At 46.0% G+C, this 18221-nt stretch overlaps 1 protein-coding gene across 3 annotated transcripts in view; it reads right to left on the bottom strand.

Moving 5' to 3' along the window:
- The window catches only part of SIK3 (SIK family kinase 3), a 96406-nt gene extending 78878 nt beyond the window's left edge, over nt 1-17528 (bottom strand). For 2 of the 3 annotated variants that reach the window (XM_033171610.1, XM_033171609.1), the window contains exon 1: nt 17382-17528. The gene's annotated coding sequence lies outside the window, so the exon portion shown is untranslated. The remainder of the gene's footprint in view (nt 1-17381) is intronic. The other variant, XM_033171611.1, reaches the window with a different exon arrangement.
- Nucleotides 17529-18221: the final 693 nt, after the last annotated feature.

Below are 18221 nucleotides of genomic sequence, written 5' to 3'. Positions count from 1 at the left end.
TCTCCCCTGCCCCCACCCTGATTTACCCTCAGCTGCTAATACAGACAACAAGGGCTCCATTGCTGCAGGCTTCCTCCACCATATTTTCCTTTCTCTGTGTAGATAACCAAAATGTCACTCGGGAACAAGTAGGTCATCATTTTAGAGGTGGTCAGTGGACTGGAGAAGTCTGTCTCAACAACGTTCAATGAAATAAAAGGAGAAGAGGACTTCCTGGAGAGGCAATAAATCACCCTAATTAGGGGGGGGGGGAGAAGAACCATGCAGGGAGAACTGAAGTGAAGAAACACACTTAGCACTATGTGAGCATCCGCTGTAGGAGAAGGAAAAGGGCAGCTTGGGCAGCAGAAGACATGGTGATGTTTTTTATTGACTGGGTTTCCAATTCCCCTGAATGGAGCAGTGGTTACTGTTGCTAAGAAAGGAGGATTTGATCACACAGGGAGGGGAGAGCTCGAACCATACCCCACAATAGGAGAGCAGCCAACCACTACCAAGAGGGATGGAGGCAGCCAGAAGCCCTGCAGGACAGCATTTTGCCATTGCACACGAGCAAGGTTTTTTGGATAGTGGAGCAGACCCCAGCCGCGAGCAAGCCACAACAGGCCCCATTAGAAACAGAGCTGATTTTCCATGCTCTTTAGCCAAAGTGGGAGCCTGGCACAAGACTAGTGCTTTTAAGGGAAGCTGTCAAACATTCCATTTGAGGTTTGCAAGGAAAAGGGTTATAGACTGAGCAGGAATCTTTGCCCCCAATGCAGAATACCCAACGCTAGAGTATCTCCAACTGATGGCAGCCAAACCTCTGCTTGAAAACCTCCAATGAGGCAGAGCCTACCCTGTGGTCATTATTTCCACTGTTCCAACTGCTTTCATCAGCAAGAGGCTTCCCTAAATGTTCAACTGTAACATGCTCTCCAACAACTTCAGTCCCTTACATCTACACCTACCCGGGAGGGCAGGGGGAGAGCAGAGAACAATTGTCTATCTCAATATGGCAGCTTCCAGTATTCCTATCTGATGATTCAGTTCATAATCAATAAAATTCCATAAAATGTCAATGAATAAGGGGGTAATAAAATAACAAAAAATACAGACTTGTGCCATCCATTTGACCAGCCAATGTACAAAATCATTTGAGTGCATAATACTCTGGGCATGGCATCTTCATCCTCCTCCTCTGAGTGCATCACAATTTGCCTATAACTTTCTAAAAGAGTGGCCCAGACATAAAACACAGTTCTCTAGAAGAGGTTGAATTAGAGCATAATAAAGTAGAACTGTTACTTCCTGTGACTTGAAAATTATGGTTTTACAGTATTAATGCAGCCTATAAATCATGGTAGCCTTTTCTGCAGCCATATCACAGTGATGGCTCATGTTCAACTACAATCCCAAACTCCTTTTCAGGTGCTAAGTAACCCCCATGCTATACCTGTGTGTTATATTTTTCTTTCTGCCTAAATGCAGAATGTGGCATTTTTCTCTGTTGAGTTTAACGTTGCTTTAGCTCTGTTTTCTGTTCTCTCAAGGTAATTCTAAATGTTATTCCCCTCTTCAGAGGCCTTAGCTATAGCAGTCCCTCCTCATTTTGTGCTATCCACAAAACAGAAAGACTCGGAAGATTTCCTCCACACCTTCATCAAAGTCACCGATAAAAATGTTGGAAGATAATCGAGACCACAGCAGATGTCTGCAGCATTCCACTCAAAACTTCTCTCTGATAGGATGAGGAACCACTGGTGAGCATTTAGAGTATGGTTGTCCAAACAGCTGTGAATCCACCTATCCAGGATGCTAGTAGCGCTGCAAGCCAAGCCTTTTAGCCACTTGCTTGGAAGCAGTTCTCATCACAGAAGAGTAAACACACACACACCCCTACATGAAGGCAAGTGGACTAGTAAACTCTTTACCTTTGTTTTCAAGGTCAGTCTTGGGGCAGAGCATACAGACAAACAACTACAATGCACTGTAAAGCGCATCTCTCTTTACTTGAAGCAGAACAGAGTTTTTAATAAGGGGGGTGGGAATAGATGAACACTCACTTTGCTTTGTTCCTCAGCTCTGAGCAGCTCTCCTGGGCCTCTTAATCCCAGGCACTGGTTGTTATTCCTGAACTACAACAGTATCCATTTCAGACCATAAGCCTATCTAAGCTTCCGGGAAGCCTCCCTGTGGATCTGTTCCAGCATGCTCCACTTTTGTTCCACAAGCCTGGGAAGCAGTCGCAGCCCATGACAAGCAGTGCACCCACTGCCATATCAGATCCCACCTTTGTCCTAAACACTGACAGAGTTGTTCCCTTTCTAAACTGCAACCCATTGGTGTAGCTTGCTTGGCCCTCAAGCGAGCTTGTATGTCAAAAATGATGCCTCTATACAACATCAAGCACCACTGTGAGGCATCTGCATCAGACCTGGGTAGGTGAGAAATGCGCTTTAGGAAATGTAGACAAGCAAAATTCTGAAATGTGAGTAGGTAAAGGCTTTTTGAGCATGTTTCGAGCGCTACAAGCTGCCTTGGGACCAACGTCTTTGTACTTTTGCCACCAACTGCACGGTATGCAAATGCAGACAACCATCTACGGGTCAGCACAGATGCAGCACCAAGACAGCTGAACTTCCCACTAACGTTTGCAGCAGTTGTAGTTCCACACAAATATATAAATATATGAGCACACAACGGTGGTATCTGAAGCACTCCAGAAGCCAAGGGAAGTTTTCAGATTCTTAACACTTAAGCAATGCCTCTTCAGTTCTGTGATCTGTATTGCACAAATGACAACGTGAAATACAGCTGCAACTTCAGTTTGCAGAGCCCAGACAAGTGCCACTCGGAGGTTATGGAAAGTTCATGAGCACCGACTGGCAATTTGGCAGCAGCACTTGCGCTACATTTATTAGGACAGGACAGTCTCCTAAGCCTTCACACCCTGCAGCTCTGATCTCTCTCTGGACTCTTAGTTAGACCACCACCACCCCCTCACCCCTATTGCCTTTTCACTGTTCTTAAGCCAGCAGAAGCAACTCTGTTCTTGGAGAAGGGGGTGAAGGTCCCTGGTTGCCAGTACAGTTTCAAAGCTATGGCAGAGTCATTCTCCTGCCTCGACCTCCGTGTGGCTGACCTGCTTTGTTTTTCTCTTCTCTCCCTAACAGGAACAGGGTATGTTTGTTGCCATGGCAAAAGCTGCAACACATTTACTTTGCTTTCCCCACAGATTTCCTGCCTCGTTGGCATTTGTTCTGGATGGCCAAGACAGTCCCCTGCTCTGTGTCCTGCCATCTTTCTATACCTTCATCTCTGTTTTAGTCTGTTTAGCAGATTCAGAAAAGATTCAAAGGTTACAAATTGGAAAAAGCTTTGGTGAACAGGTATTGAGGAATGGAAGGAGACAACCTCTCTGCTGCAAAAGCACTTTGACCCAAGCCAAACGCAGTGGCAGCAGACTGGGGCAACATGATGCAGGATGCCACTAAGAGCTTCTCCAAATGACCTATTAATTGAGCATCCATCCCAGTTTGCTGCCACAAAGCTTACAAGGGTTAGAGTCAATCTGGTCTTCATTGTGACTTCCTTCTGATTTGTCTTCAGGAAGTTCATTCTTCTCTGACCCCAGTTTGTTTGCAAGGTGCTTATACACCTTCCCATCAGTTCACTCCACATTTTTCAATTCATTTCCCCATCACTTTCCTAACCACAAAAGGCCTGTTTCTTTTTAAAGTGGATTTATTGAGCTAGGGCAGAGCGCTTTAATCCACTTTAATAAACCTACATTTCACAGTATTCCTTGAATTCCTCCTGGAAAATGTTTACAATCTGGAGGTACCCCAAGTGAATATTTTAGAATGCATAGGGGAGGGCAGAAAGGAGTACTCAAAACTTTAGCTTGCACTCTTCCCAACCCAAAGCCATGTCTTGTCAGCTATTTTTTACCATGGCTGCAGTCTGCAAAGCTGTACCAAGCCACACTAGGAGTATCTGAAGAGGTGTGCATGCACACGAAAGCTCATACCAAGAACAAACTCAGTTGGTCTCTAAGGTGCTACTGGAAAGAATTTCCTATTTTGTTTCCTATTTTGTTAGGAGTAACACAGTTGGGGAGAATGTGCAGGTAAAGGAATTAGCATTCCCTGGTGCCATCACATTTAACTTGTTTCAGTTCAAAAAGAGATCTTACACAAGTAACCACTCACTGTTAGAATGCTATCTTTTTTTTAGTCATGTTTATTAATTTCAAAGAACTAACTCTAAGTATAATTAAGACTGGACGCAACCCTAGATGATTTCAAAAACAAGACTGAGAGATGTGAATAGTGCAGGACAGGAATAAGGAAGCTGTGGCTCTCCAGGTGTTGCTGGACTCCAACTCTCATTTTCCCTATCTGACATAGCTAACGGTCAGGGATGATGGAAACTAGAGTCCAACAACATCTGAAGTGTCACGGGATTCCTATGCCTGGTGTAGGAGTTGCAAGTTTAAAAAGGTATACTGACAGTGGAGCAAATGACTCTGTAGACTGGCACTAAGCAAATAAGATCTAGATACTGTATATACTTGAGTATAAGCCTAGTTTTTCAGCACATTTGTTGTGCTGAAAAAGCTGCCCTCGGCTTATACTCGAGTGAGGCGGGCGGTGGGGGCGGCGAGAAAGAAGCCCTTTCTCTCCGCTCGTGCCGCCACCCGCTCTCCCCAGTCAACCATTCCTTAAGAAGCGTACAAGAATGGCGGTTCTTTACTCTCCCCAGGCAGCTTGTTCCATTCCTGAACTGCTCGCATAAATGCAAACTTGGCAAAGGAGGAAGAGGAAGGAGCAGCCCAAAGGGCTGCTTTTGGGCTGCTCGTTCCTCCTCCTCCTCCACAGCGGCAAAGGTGAACCGGCTTATACTTGAGTCAATAAGCTTTCCCAGGTTTTTGTAGGGAAATTAGGTGCCTCGGTTTATATTCAGGTCGGCTTATACTCGGGTATATACGGTAACCGCACAATCAATTTCCCACTCTGAAAAACAAGAGTCTCCTTAGAAATCATATCCAAAATCTCAACGTATGCACACCATACATTCCTTGGGTAAACCTACGTCAATGCGGCCACTGACAGGCAGCTACCATCACCTTAAGCTGCCAGTGCTTTTATTATGAAAAGAAATCCATGGCAGTTACCCTGAAAGGCAAAATGATGCAGAATGGAAAGAAAACCCACTGCTGAAATATCATCCATCAATGCTGGTGCAGGGAGCAAAATACCAGGACCTCAGTGGTTTGCTTGCTGGCAGATCCTTCAAGAGTACCAAGTTTTGGCATGATGTTCACATCATCAGTGAACCAAGTCCAGTTTTAATCTGGGATTTAAATACTAAATGACTGCAATTAACTGGAACATCTTGAGATACCAATGCTACAATCTTATTCCCACTTCCCTGGGAGCAGGCCCCATTGAATTCAATAGGACTTCAGAGTAGATGTTAATTGGGAGTACTAACAAAAATTATTAAAACAGAAGAAATCAGAGAGTGGTGGTGTCTGTCTGCCAAGTACAAAAATATACTGCCCAGAAGTTACATACAGATGCTTTCCTTCTCTTACAAAGGAAAGCATGAAGTTGCCTTTTACCATGTCAAAATGAGCTGCGATAGCTTGACTTCAATGCAAGATGCCCTCATCAAGAGAGAAGCCTCAGTAACAGTTGTGAATGGCCAAAGGCTAGACACACAAATCCAGCACAATGGTACCCAGAAGACAGCTACTGGGAAGGGCCATAGCTCAGGGACAGAGCATCTGCTTGCATGCAAAAGGTCCTAGGTTCTATGTCCACTAGGTAGGACTGAGAAAGATCGTAGTCGGTAACCCTGGAGAGTAGCTGCCAGTCAATGTAGACAATGCTGAGGTAGATGGATCAATAGTTTGACTCTGTATAAGGCAGTTCCCTGTGTTCCTCCTGTCATGCTAAAATATATTCTTTGGTTTTAGTAGCGATTCTGGGAGGAGAAGACCTCTCCTCATTCCAGAGGGGAGGAGTTGCGAGCGGGAGCAGTTTCCCGCGCTTGCAGGGGGGCGTGTTCGGCCCCCTGCATCAGCCCCTATCTGCTGCTGCACCAAGCCCCTCAGCTGGCCAATAGGGCTAGCCAGGGGCGGAGTCTGGCTGACTTTAAATGGGCGCAGCAGCACCATTGCCCTATTCTGCTTCCTGCTCGCATCGGATCACCCGCCCTCCCTTCCTCTAGGTTTGGCTAGGCTTTTGACCTTGCTATGGACTTCGGTTGGTCGCCTTGGTTGCCCAAGGGGCCTGGTAGGAGTTTTTTATCCATTTGCCAAATTGGCACCGGCCTCTTGGTTTTTTTGCCTACCTCGTAGCAATTCGTCACAACTTTATGGTATATTGGCGGTTAGGCATTGGAATATTTAATATGTGATGTATATGTGTTGTGTGTTGGAGGGCAGGTTGTGGCCATCACCTAACTCCTAGGGGTATCCCGTTAAGGGGATTTGGCGGTCGTGGATCCTGTCCAATGCCCTGCTGGTGGCTAGGGCCATGGCACGACCCCCAGTGACGTTAGGGGAAGCTTCCAGTTGTATTTGCATCAACAAGCTCCTCCCACTGGTCGTTAACCCTAAGGTGACTCCCTGCCAAGTGGGGTGGAGTCAAGCGTTGTGCTCTTCTCCAATGCCTAAAGCCAATACCGTTCACATGCTATAACCAATAAAGCTGTGGCCTTATTTTGGCCAATAACCTAAAATCATGTGTCCTTGTGTTTTATTTACTCCACGCAGGTGGCGGGTTATCGACTCGCGATTACACGCTATCCTCTCAGAGCATGTTACCAAATTCATGGGGGACAGGAAAGACCACATTTGGAAGTCAGAGTCAAATCAGGAAATGAGGGCTTAACTATCTGAATATTGAGGCCTAGCTGTGGAAGCGATGGGATAACAGCAGAGTTTGCTGGGGAGATTGGGTAGGCATTGAGTTAAACACTACCACCTGCATGAGCATGATGCTGGGAATCCTGCATTTGTCTTAACTTTGGTAGCTTCATTCTCTCTCTCAAAAAAAGGACACACAAATTAGTTACATTTCTGGAAGTCTCTTAATCTTCCATTCTTTTGCAAAGCTTAGACTGCTGCAGGGCCAAGCCTAGGCAGCCTCTCCTGAGGCAAATACAACACTAGAAGCAGCAAAGAACAAGCAACTTGCCTGCTTTAGTGCATAAGTGCTGGATGTACCAATTTTGGCAGGGTATTTGCAAACTCTGCATTATTGTGCTGGCTCTACTGGTTTGTCTTCTCTAGATGCTTGAAACACAGAGATTTTATGGGTAAGATATTTTTTAATAAAAAGTGAAGTGGTACTCTGTGCACACAGTTGTCATTATGAGGACTATTCCATCTCACTGGCCAAGACAATTTTGCAATTTAAGTAGATCTCACCATCACTCCAGCATATCTATGTTGCCTCACAGCTGGGAAAGACGCAATCCACACTTCTTTAACCACCCTTCATAATCTTGGAGCCCAGTTTTAATCAGTTTATAACCTCAACAGAGATTTCCCCCTCCCAAGCTTATTAGTCTCTCCTCCACAAAATTCATTCATAGCAACACTCAGATAAGCAAAACACTTGACATATGAGGTGTGTGAATGTACAGCCCTGCGTTGGCCGACAATTAACTACATACCAGCTCAGGAGGTATGCCTTCTGCAATGTCAGGTTGGAATTTCACAGTTAACCAAAACTGACAACCAAGCACTTCCAAAGCAGAAAAAGGTCACTATGTCAGATTCTCGTCCAGTATGCTACTGCTGGCTCAATCACATAAAACACAAGCACTGCTCAACCCCAGATTCTAAAGGGAAATTTTGATGTATGGCAAACAGGCAACGAGGTACTGTTCATCAAGTTCCTGTCTTTCCTATCAACATTCACTATACTTTTTAAAAAAAAAGAAAAGAAAGAAAGAAAGAAAAGAGACTGTTCAAAGCAGATTGAACACCGAATATCTGTGTTATCCCTATAACAATCCTACAAAGTGTTTCCCATTCTGTCATGGAAACTGCCATTGCTTTCTGGAAAGCATGGTATGCTATTAGCCTTCTCCCTAATTTTTAGGCATTGTTGCAGCAGCAAATCCATCCCCATGCCTTCCCAGCTCCAAGGCTGGGAGGTGGCATGGAATGGAATGGAATGGAGTATCCTGAAAGAGGGCTTGGCTGGAGGTGAACTGTGAACAGGAAGACCCTGTTAGAAACACTGCAATATTTTAATTCTCACATAGGAATTAGCAGGCACCCTAGGAACTTGCTTGGCCAACCTGGCAAAGCCACTCAAAAGACAGAGTTAAAAGCCACACTTTCTTGGATGTAAGTGGACAGACTTGAGTAGTTGGAAACTGCTACTATGTGTTCTTTGCTTCAGTGTAGCATTGGCACAAGCTAACCTAGACATTTTGCAAGGAGGATGTGAAAATACCCTCTGCTGCAGATAAGAGCATCCACCATGCTCTTGCCCTCTTTTAACAAACTACGATATTTTAAACCCTCCCCCCCCACCACTCTTCTGTTTTAACTTTAAGCAAAATGAAGAGTTATGTGGTACTCAAAAGGTAGATTAAAATGTCTTAATTTTTTTTTTACTGAGACCAAGTAAAAAATCACACAATACCATTCCAGTTTTCTTTGGGGGGGTTTCCATAGTTAGCACTCTCCTTCTTTTGCATGCCCAACAAGACCGACACATAACATGTATAGCTTTCAGACATTTTCAAGAGACAATAAAATAATGTGACAAAACTGATAATAGAATTGATTCAGAGAACATGCCCATCTCTTCAGACAGGGCCAATTGACAGACATCATAGGAGAGAGGGAGGACACAAAGCAAAGGAGGGCTTGGAAAACATTATATATATACTTATATATATACAGCGCAACTTGTTTCATCTAAAGCTTTAGCTCTGCTTTCACTTTTGCAGTTATTTCAGCTTTGCTACAGTAACTTGTCAGAGGCCACCCGGAATGCTGTTCATAGGAATAAGATGCCATACAAATATTTTAATAAATACTGAAAGAGACATACCGAAGAAACTTTGAGAGATTTAGAAGATAAAAGTGTCATTCTTTAACCAGGCCTTTGGCTGATTGAAATCCAATGCCCTTTTAAAATGTGTTGGGGAGGGGAGGGATTACTGGGTTGTTCTTGTTTTTATTATGTTTTGTGATTTTATATTGTGTTTTTATGTTGAGAACTGCCCTGAGACCTGTGGGTATAGGGCGGTATACAAATTTAAATAATAATAATAATAATAATAATAATAATAATAATAATACCATGCAGTGCCCCTAGGCTAAACAAGATCAGACAGATTGAAATGCCAAACAGCGGTGGTGGGAGCAGAGAACACTTTCATGCTCTGTGATCTCCAGAAGCAGGTAATTCATATCACATCTGGCGCACTAATAAAAGGATGAGCTACAGCCTGTTAAGAGTGGCCCAAGAGTTGTCAGTAAAAGAAATATTATTGGTTGCGTAGAGAGATTTTCTGTAGCCCAACAGCCTCCCTGTTACCTAACACACACACCAAAAGAGAGTTGTTTCAGAATGATTCGCAGTCATTAGTCATTTTTAGAACAAGTGACTCATCTCCACGCAGAAGTCCCCAATACATACTGAAAAGAGGGTACCACTGATGCTTGGGGCTTCTCCAAGCCTTTCTCTATAGAGCTGTGGCAGGTGGCTACACTTCAGGCTTTTCAGAAGGCCTTAAAATACTTGTTTGTTTTGAGTGACCTTCCTTGACTTTTTTTTTGTCCCATTCACTGGATGTAGGCTGGAATTTTATGTAATTAGAGTTCTGAATTTGTTTTGAATTTTATGGTTCTGTTTTATTATTATTATGTGTAATATTGATTTTATTTAGTATTTCAATATGAATAAATAGCAAACAGGGCTCCAGAAGCTTGGAAGTCCAATTTGCAAATGTGGAATTATATTACCTATAGATTCATTGTGATCTTCAGGTATGATCTTTAAAAAACCCAGTGACCCACAGAATATGGATTCCAGCAAAGCTTCACCACAGTTAACACAGATCTTGAAAGCAATGGGCATTTAAGGGCACACATGCACTTTTCGTCCCCACCCAACATGAACGTGACCACAAGCCACTAATTCAGTTTGTTTCTTAGAGCCATTTCCAATCTTTTCCAACAATGACTCAAAAACCAGGGCATCTCAGAAATGTTGTCTCTTGTGGATGGTGTACCGCCACTGCATTTAGGTCTCTGGAATCATCTGTGCCTGCCCCCAGACACAGGGAGTCATGTGCATGCAGTATGCCAACTACCATTTTCCCTTCCCAAAGGGGTGCAACACAGGACACACTAGTCACAAAGTCGGTCAGCCAACTTTGATACTCTTTCCGGCCTTTCTCCCACCCCAGCAGACAGTCACTGGAAAACAAGCTGCAGTACAACCATCAAGGGTGAGCAAGTGCTGTTTGTTTATGAAGCAAACAAGTGAATTCTTCATAACACATTTTTTGCATTATCTAACCATGGAAAGAAATGCTGAACAAGACTTTGATCTACCTTAAATCTCAATATTGCAGAGAGCCCTCCAGCACCACCTGATAAGAGCTTGAGAGAACACCAAAGTTCTGGTCTTGTTTCCTCAGATTTGATCATGTGGAGCTCTTTTCTTTGGGGAGGGTTATGCAAGAGCTAGACCTTAATTCCCCCTCCCCCAACACAACTGCACACTTTTCAGTTTTTACAGCCCTCACAAAAGGAGGTGTTTTGAGACACACAAATGTCACCTTTCAACAGAACTGAGCTGTATGTGCTGGACATTTTATAGTGGTCCTTTTGCTGACTACACTAATATACTTTTAGAAGTTAAGAGTTGTTTAGAGTCAGATAGCACAGTTAAAAACATTTTGGCGATTAATGCATTCTTCTGCCTCTAAGGAGTGTCGAGGGAATCACAGAGTGAATACGCTGGCAACAGTTCTCTACCTCTTTTCCACATCCTTCTCCATTCAACAGCAAACATATCAGGATTCTTTGAGAAACCACAAGCCCCAGGAGTACTGCTAGAAAAGGTGTCTTTCCAATAGATGTCAGACATATTTCACAAGATTCAATTGATAGAGGGGAGGGGGAGTCATAGTCCCTGTGCACTGTGAGTAAAGATCTGAACCAGAAAATAAACCCAGACCAAGTTAGCACTACGCCATGATCAGGAGGCAGCAGTCTCCTAAGTATACATTGCCTTGTGTGCCAGAGGGAAGTATGTGCATGAGGAACAGCAGAAGAGTTGAACAGGGAAGGAGAACAGCCCTGAACATGACCCTTTTCATTTTCAGCATTCAGGCAAGTAACAAATCACAAATGCTCCCAACAACTAGCCATTCCAAACATGCCATATAAGAAGTCCTGCAGATTCCCCAAAGAACAGAAGCTTTTCCCCAACTCATCAAGTAGTAGGGCTTCGTTTGATGATGATAATAATGATGCATTCTGCCGATCTGACTACAGAGGATTTCAACAAACAGAATTGTGGTTGCTGTTCAACATCCTACACCTCAGACTCAGAAGTTAGGTCAGCCAGGAAGCCACATTTGCCAGAAGTCACCAAATGTGAAATGTCAGCAAAAAAAAAAGCAGTTTCACTTTCCTAGTTAAAATATTGGTAAACTGTGAGGTAAACTAGAGCAGCCTGGGAAATCAAGTGCATATACCAATATTGAGGCCAGGGGAAGAGGCCTCTGGATGGTAACTCTGGCAACTTGGCAAGTTAAATTGCTTTCAGCTTACAGTGCAGCTTAAATTAAAATTTACTGGGGAGTGGGGTGGGGAAGAGTTAGACAACAAACAATCAACTTCTCAGGCAGGGGTCAGCAAACTTTTTCAGCAGGGGGCCGGTCCACTGTCCCTCAGACCTCGTGGGGGGCCAGACTATTTTTGGGGGGGGGGAATGAACGAATTCCTATGCCCCACAAATAACCCAGAGATGCATTTTAAATAAAAGGACACATTCTGCTCATGTAAAAACACGATGATTCCTGGACCGTCTGCGGGCCGGATTTAGAAGGCAATTGGGCCGGATCCAGCCCCGGGCCTTAGTTTGCCTACCCATGTTCTCAGGCATGAGTGATGTGTGCGGAAAAGGCTACACTATCAGTAACACCTTCACCTTAGACTTGTCAGGATTGTCCCCAGCATATGACAAGGTCGTAATTAGCCCTTGCAAGTTGAGCTTGCAGAAGGCAAAGGCAGGAAACCAAGAACTATGGAGACTGTGAGTATGCATCTCAGACAAAGCCTACCTGGCCTCCTGAGGACACAAGATGGAGGGATAGCAGCATTTCTGAGAGAGCACTTGCATATTTGCCAAATGCAATGCGCTACTGATGCACATCAGGTTTCTGTACAAAATACTATCTTGCATGTAAATATAGATACACAGCATAATGTTGTGAGAGAGAATCAGAAAATCACCAACAAAACTACAGCCAGAATAAATTAATGGATAAGGGCCCAAGCCTCGCCACAGTTGCGTAATAAGACTCCACACATGGCACTGCCCAGTACTGGGGCAATTTCAAACTCCCTCTGCCTGCAGTGACACAACTGGGTTGCCAGTGCAGCAAATTCTACTCTGTAATTCAACAAGGCCACTAGAAGGATTTGTACACAACAGCCTGGTAGAGAGGTCATAGAGCATTTCCCCCCCTCCTTGTGCAACATCAGAATATAAGAGAAATGAGGTGAAAGGACACAGGAAACAGAGAGGGAGGAACACAGTAAGATATCCTGCAGGTGTCCTGTTAATACCCCCAGAGAAGCAAGTCGGTTCCTGTCTAGCTGACAGCAGCATCCTTGCCATACACTAAAAGTTAACAGGATTTAAAATCAGCTCCTCTAAACCTAGCTTCGCATGCATGCATCAAAGTTTATTTCACAAATAGTAGCATCTAAACATTGTCTCTGAAACCAAATAGCCTGCATTTTTCAAGTGAACAATGCTCTCTTACCACAATGTTCCATCACTCTGAATTTCAGCAAACACATTTTCAAGGTTAGCAAGAACGCAGTAAATAAATGGACCATCTGCGCTTTTAAGTGAAAGGGTCCATTTCAACAGTGTTTGTGGCCTTGTCCTTAGAAGGAAGCTTGCCAGCGCTAAGCTCAAAAGAATTTCTGACAGACAAGGAGACGGAAGAAGGGCTACTGGGAAAGCTAGAAGTCTCTACTGAGAAGCAAGGGGTCTTCCATAAAGAAAGGCAAGTAGGCAATAAAGTTACCCCTGTTGTAACAAGCAAGAACTTAAGACTTGTATGAAGCAAGCCACACTGAATCTTCCAGAATCTAAAAAACAATGACACGTTCTGTAAACCATGAAATGTTATTGGTCTAATACAACAGCTCCTCTCACCTATTTGCCCTTCCAAAATGATGCTCAGAGTTGTAACAAACAGGACTCTTGGATTCTGTAGCTTCACCATAAGCAGACAGGGAAAAAATACTGTAGATGGGTAACCTCTACTGCAGTCAGATCCCCCCCCCCCAATGTCTCAATTACTATCACAAAACTCTGTGAAACCTTTGGATATTGCCCCAGGGTTCCAGTTTTCCATGGATCTGTCTGTCCCTACCAAAGTCTACTTAAGTCAAGCCCCAGACAGAATTCCTGTTAACTAAAAAACACTGGCCTGATTTTCAATGGAGACGGGTGGGGTGGGCATGGGGGGGGGATTTCCCCACAACACTTTCCCATTTCAGTATTAGTGCCTTGCTCAACACTTCAGGCTTTCTGGTGGACTTTGTAAACAATCACCTATTTGTTTCTAAGCCTGTTTGCAGCCAGCCATCTCTGAATCACTACGGTGACTGCCTCCAATTGAGACCACAGAAAAACACAAGGACTGGAGAAACCCCGAATAAGCAGACATCTGCTGGTCATGTACTCTGCTTGCTGGAGACAACAAAATGAACTCGAAGAACCTTTAGATGAAAAGGTTTTGAGAGGCACAAGGATCCTCTGCCCCTTCTTCAAAGTCTGCATTTCTTCTCTCACCTGCCCCCACCCACCCACACATGTTTTGAGAGTACAGGTCAGATATTTGGCCTTCAAGAATTCACTTTGAACTCTTGATTGAATTACAAACTCGGGTCAGGCTAAATATTCTCAGAATGCAAGTTGCTCAAACTGATCAGAGACTCAACTTCCAAGGAACAGCAGTTCTTCTCCACCCACTGGCAGAAGTGAATCAACAGGTTCAAGAAGCATTTCAGATACAGTACATGCTAGTCAGTCTCTTGATCCAAGAAGCTGCGAACAAGTCTTTGTGCAATTAAGACCCACTCTGAACAAAACAAGGTGGAGGAAAGACAGGTTTATTTTAAATTGAGATTTCTGGTGTCAGATGCAATGAGCTGAATCCATTCTCGTAATGAACAGAGAGCTCTACTCGGTGCTAACATTATAAGAAGGGGTTGGAGTGGCAATTTTTATCAATTCCTCCTTTCACTTATATTCCCCTAAAAAGCTGCTCCAGGGGATTCCAGAACAGCATGGGAAGTGATTCTGGGGGCTTGGGGGAATAGAAGTTACTTCTTCCTGTCTTGCCCACTTTCTAGCAAGAAGCCTCTTCTGGGTGCTGGTATCTTCTGAAAGTGGAAGGTGCCCTGGCATTAGCAAAGTGGCATGTTTTGATCCAATCCAGGAGCTCCTCAGTCAGTAAGTTTTTGTATTCAGGAATGGGCTCCAGATCATAAGATATGCAGGGAAAACTCTCATAGAAGCAGGTTCTTCAAACTTCAGTTCCCATACTAAGCCTCTGTCACTCATTAACACAGCTTTCACCCTGATATTTTCATAGACTTTAACATCAACCACTGTCAGTAATCCTGGTTGAGTTAGGCTATTTAAATATGAATGTAACAATGGAGGATAGCTCTACCTGTGAAACTACCTGGAGTACATGCACCCATATGCTGTTGTTGGACTCCTCTCCCATCATCCCAGCCAGCATGAGCCATGGTCAGGGGTGATTTGAGTTGTAGTCCAACAACAACAACTGAAGAGCCATGGGTAGGGAGAAAGCAGCAATTAAGCTCTGCAACAAACTGAACTGTAGCACCAGCAGCGGTGTGCCACCTCAGATGTTGCACACCACAGCCATAGATGGACCCAGGGGCTTCTTACATAGATCAGAAACTCACCATCATAGGACCACTGCTTTCTGTCTGCTTTCTACACTATGCAGAAACAAAATATCAGCACAAGTAACAGAGCTGACCTGGAAGCTCTGCTGGACTAGCCTGCAGACAGAGATGAAGACTTTATTCCAGATTTCTGTAGAGCACTGCATTGCTGCCCTGGCACCAGATTAACAGTAGATGGGAGCAGGCAAAAAGCAGGAGCACTGACTTATTCATTCTCACCTGAGTTATTCCAAAATAGGAGAATTTCTTATAACGTATATGTTGGTTAGTCAGACTTGCTGTCAAGCTGCATTCAGCAACATTTGATGAACAAACAGCTGATTGGCACATCATCAGTCTAAAAGGCCCAGCAGCTAAGACGACAACCAAAAATTCAGCTTCATGATCAGAGGATACAAGTAGTACCTGTGTTTGGTTCAATGTAGCATGTTGAAGACCAACTACCGGTAATTTGTTACGGCAAGTTTCATGGACAAGAGTCTACTTTATCAAATGCATAAAGTGTAGTCCTCAGTTGGCAGATATATATATGCATATAAAGGGGAAAGTAAAAGCTAGAGTCAAAGATTGTAGTCCTTGAGTTTCAATGCCATTTAACAATTCAATTAGAAGTTACATATGTGCAAAAAATAATAATCACAATGACCACTCATAGCAGCAGTAACTGGTGATTAAGGAATAGATTACATGGCAGGAGACAAAAAACAAAAACAAAACCCCAACAACCCAAAAACCCTTTTCTCCCACTATTGATCTCATCAAGTTGCTTTCTCCTTTCAGACCCAGAATTCTAAAGTTTCATCAAACCAGCAGGTGACACCCTCCTCCCACCAGTCACCCAGGATCAACCATCACAAGCCAGACCACTCCTTTCCACATACAGAATGATAACTGCCATGTCAGAAGATGCTTACTGGGCAAAAATCTTGAGATTACTCCTGCCAGTAGTCAGGCTTCATGCTTTAAGAGAAGGTGTAAGATTCCAAGGCTGCTGCCACCAGATCAGACAGGAAATTCTGTCCTGCCCCAAACAGAAGTATCCTTGGAAAGTGACCAGCTTCGGTTTAGATTCTTGTCACTTTATGAATGAAATAATCTGGTCAGTTTCAGAATATCACACCTTGGACAGAAAAAATGCCAAATCAGATCCCAATTGATGGAAAGGGATCCATCATCCAACCTGGCAAACGTAAGCAGTTAGCACAGGTACGCATTGCCAGCTAATGCACCAAAAGCATATGAAAGAAATTGACAAAAGCAAAAGGCACCAAGCTCTGCTAACAGGTGCCAGGCCTGTCATCTGAGTGATGCTTGCTCTCCTATCCACAGACAAGCGCTTGCACACGAGCGCGCGCACACACACACACACACAGAGAGAGAGATTTTCTTTATTAGTAGGAGATCAACAGAGGCCCTGTGCAAACTGACAGCAAGACCGTGCCCGGCTTTCTGATGAACCTTTATCAGTGCCAGAAAGCGAGGTGCTCTCAAAGTTACCACCGTAGCTACTTTGCATGGAGGCACCCAGGGTGCCTGCATCTCTAGCCACATGTGACTGGTCCACAGCAACCCAGCAGCAGCGCCTGCCTGGACCACAGGCACTTCAAGGAGCCAGCGGGCAAAGGGAAGGAGCAGATCTGCTCTGGCAGGGAAAAGTGGCACTCTCGGGAGAAACCTCCCCTCTCCGGGAGCGCGGAAAGCGGGAGCACAAGCAGGGCAGCCTGGTTGTGGGGACCAAGTACTGTACTGGGCGGGGAAGCGGCAACAGCATCCCTCACAGCAAGGAGGAAAGGGGCAAGACCACCTTGCCAAGCCAGTCTCCTGCAAGCCCAAGGAGCCCGTTGCAACGCCTCCGGGGATGCCCAGAGCCGCGCCGCGCACATTCTCGGCATGGCGGGGCTCGGAAGGCTCCCGCCGGCAATCCCAGAAAAAGAGAAGAGAGGAGGAGAGAGGAGCCTGGGTGGCCGGTGCCGGGGTGGCGGTCTGGTCTCCCCTCTCACTTTTTCGCTGCCGGGCACGAAGCAGACGCGACCCCCCACCACCACCCCGCAAGGCCGCGGGGGCGGCGCGCTCCTGCCTCGGGGAGCGGAGCTGTCAGGCGACCGCGCGCCTGGCGGTGGAGGAGCAGGTCCGAGGCCCCTCGGAGTCGCGCCCGCCTCACCTTGACGCGCGTGACGAGGTGCGTGGCCAGCTTGACGACGGCGAAGTTGCCCTTGCCGATGGTGCGCTCGATTTCGTAGTAGCCGATGCGCGCGGGGCCCGGCGGCCGGGCTGCGGAGGGCGGCGGGGCCGGGGGAGGCAGGCGGGTCCCGGGCGCCGGGAGCGGGGGGCCCCCTGCGCTGCCACCGCCACCGCCGCCACCGGACGCTGCAGCCGCCGCCGCCATCTTGTTGTGAGGGAGCAGCCGCCCCTCCCCCCTCCTCCCGGGGCTGCGGCACCGCGTGAGCTCATCCGCACGGGGGCGGGGCCCCAGCCGCCGCCATGGCAACCGGCGGAGGAGGAGGAGGTGGTGGAGAAGGAGGAGGAGGAGGAGGAGCAGCGCGCCGTCCCAGCCGCGGCGGCTCTGACGTGAAAGGGACGTCAGCGCGCACGGCAGTCAGCCGGCGCGCGCGACGGCTACGGGGAGCGCGAAGGGACAAGCTGCCCGTTCGCTGCAGTTCCGGCGGCAGCTACTGCTGGTGCTGCAGGTCAGGCCGTGCGGGAGACCACCAATGAAGTGGTCTCGTCCCCGCTTGCACGAGGGCTGTCGGACACGACGCGCGGCCCTTCGCACGTGCGACCCGCGGTTCGTCTGCAGAGCCGGGCGGCTGCACCACCACATGTGGAAGAGGAGCGCTGGCTGCCGAGGGAGTCTAGGAGGCTGTCGCTGGGCGCAGTGGGACTCCCCACCCCTCCAAGCCAGCCGGGGTCTCTTGGCAGCAGAAACTTGGGTGGGTTAGCCTTTTTCTTGGGGATTATAGGGACAGATTAAAATATATATACCGTATCGGTATATGTATGC

The sequence above is a fragment of the Lacerta agilis genome, chromosome 15, assembly GCF_009819535.1.
Source record: "Lacerta agilis isolate rLacAgi1 chromosome 15, rLacAgi1.pri, whole genome shotgun sequence".
Lineage (NCBI taxonomy): Eukaryota > Metazoa > Chordata > Lepidosauria > Squamata > Lacertidae > Lacerta > Lacerta agilis.
The sequence above is the reverse complement of the archived record's forward strand: the minus strand, read 5'-3'. Positions and strand labels throughout refer to the sequence as shown.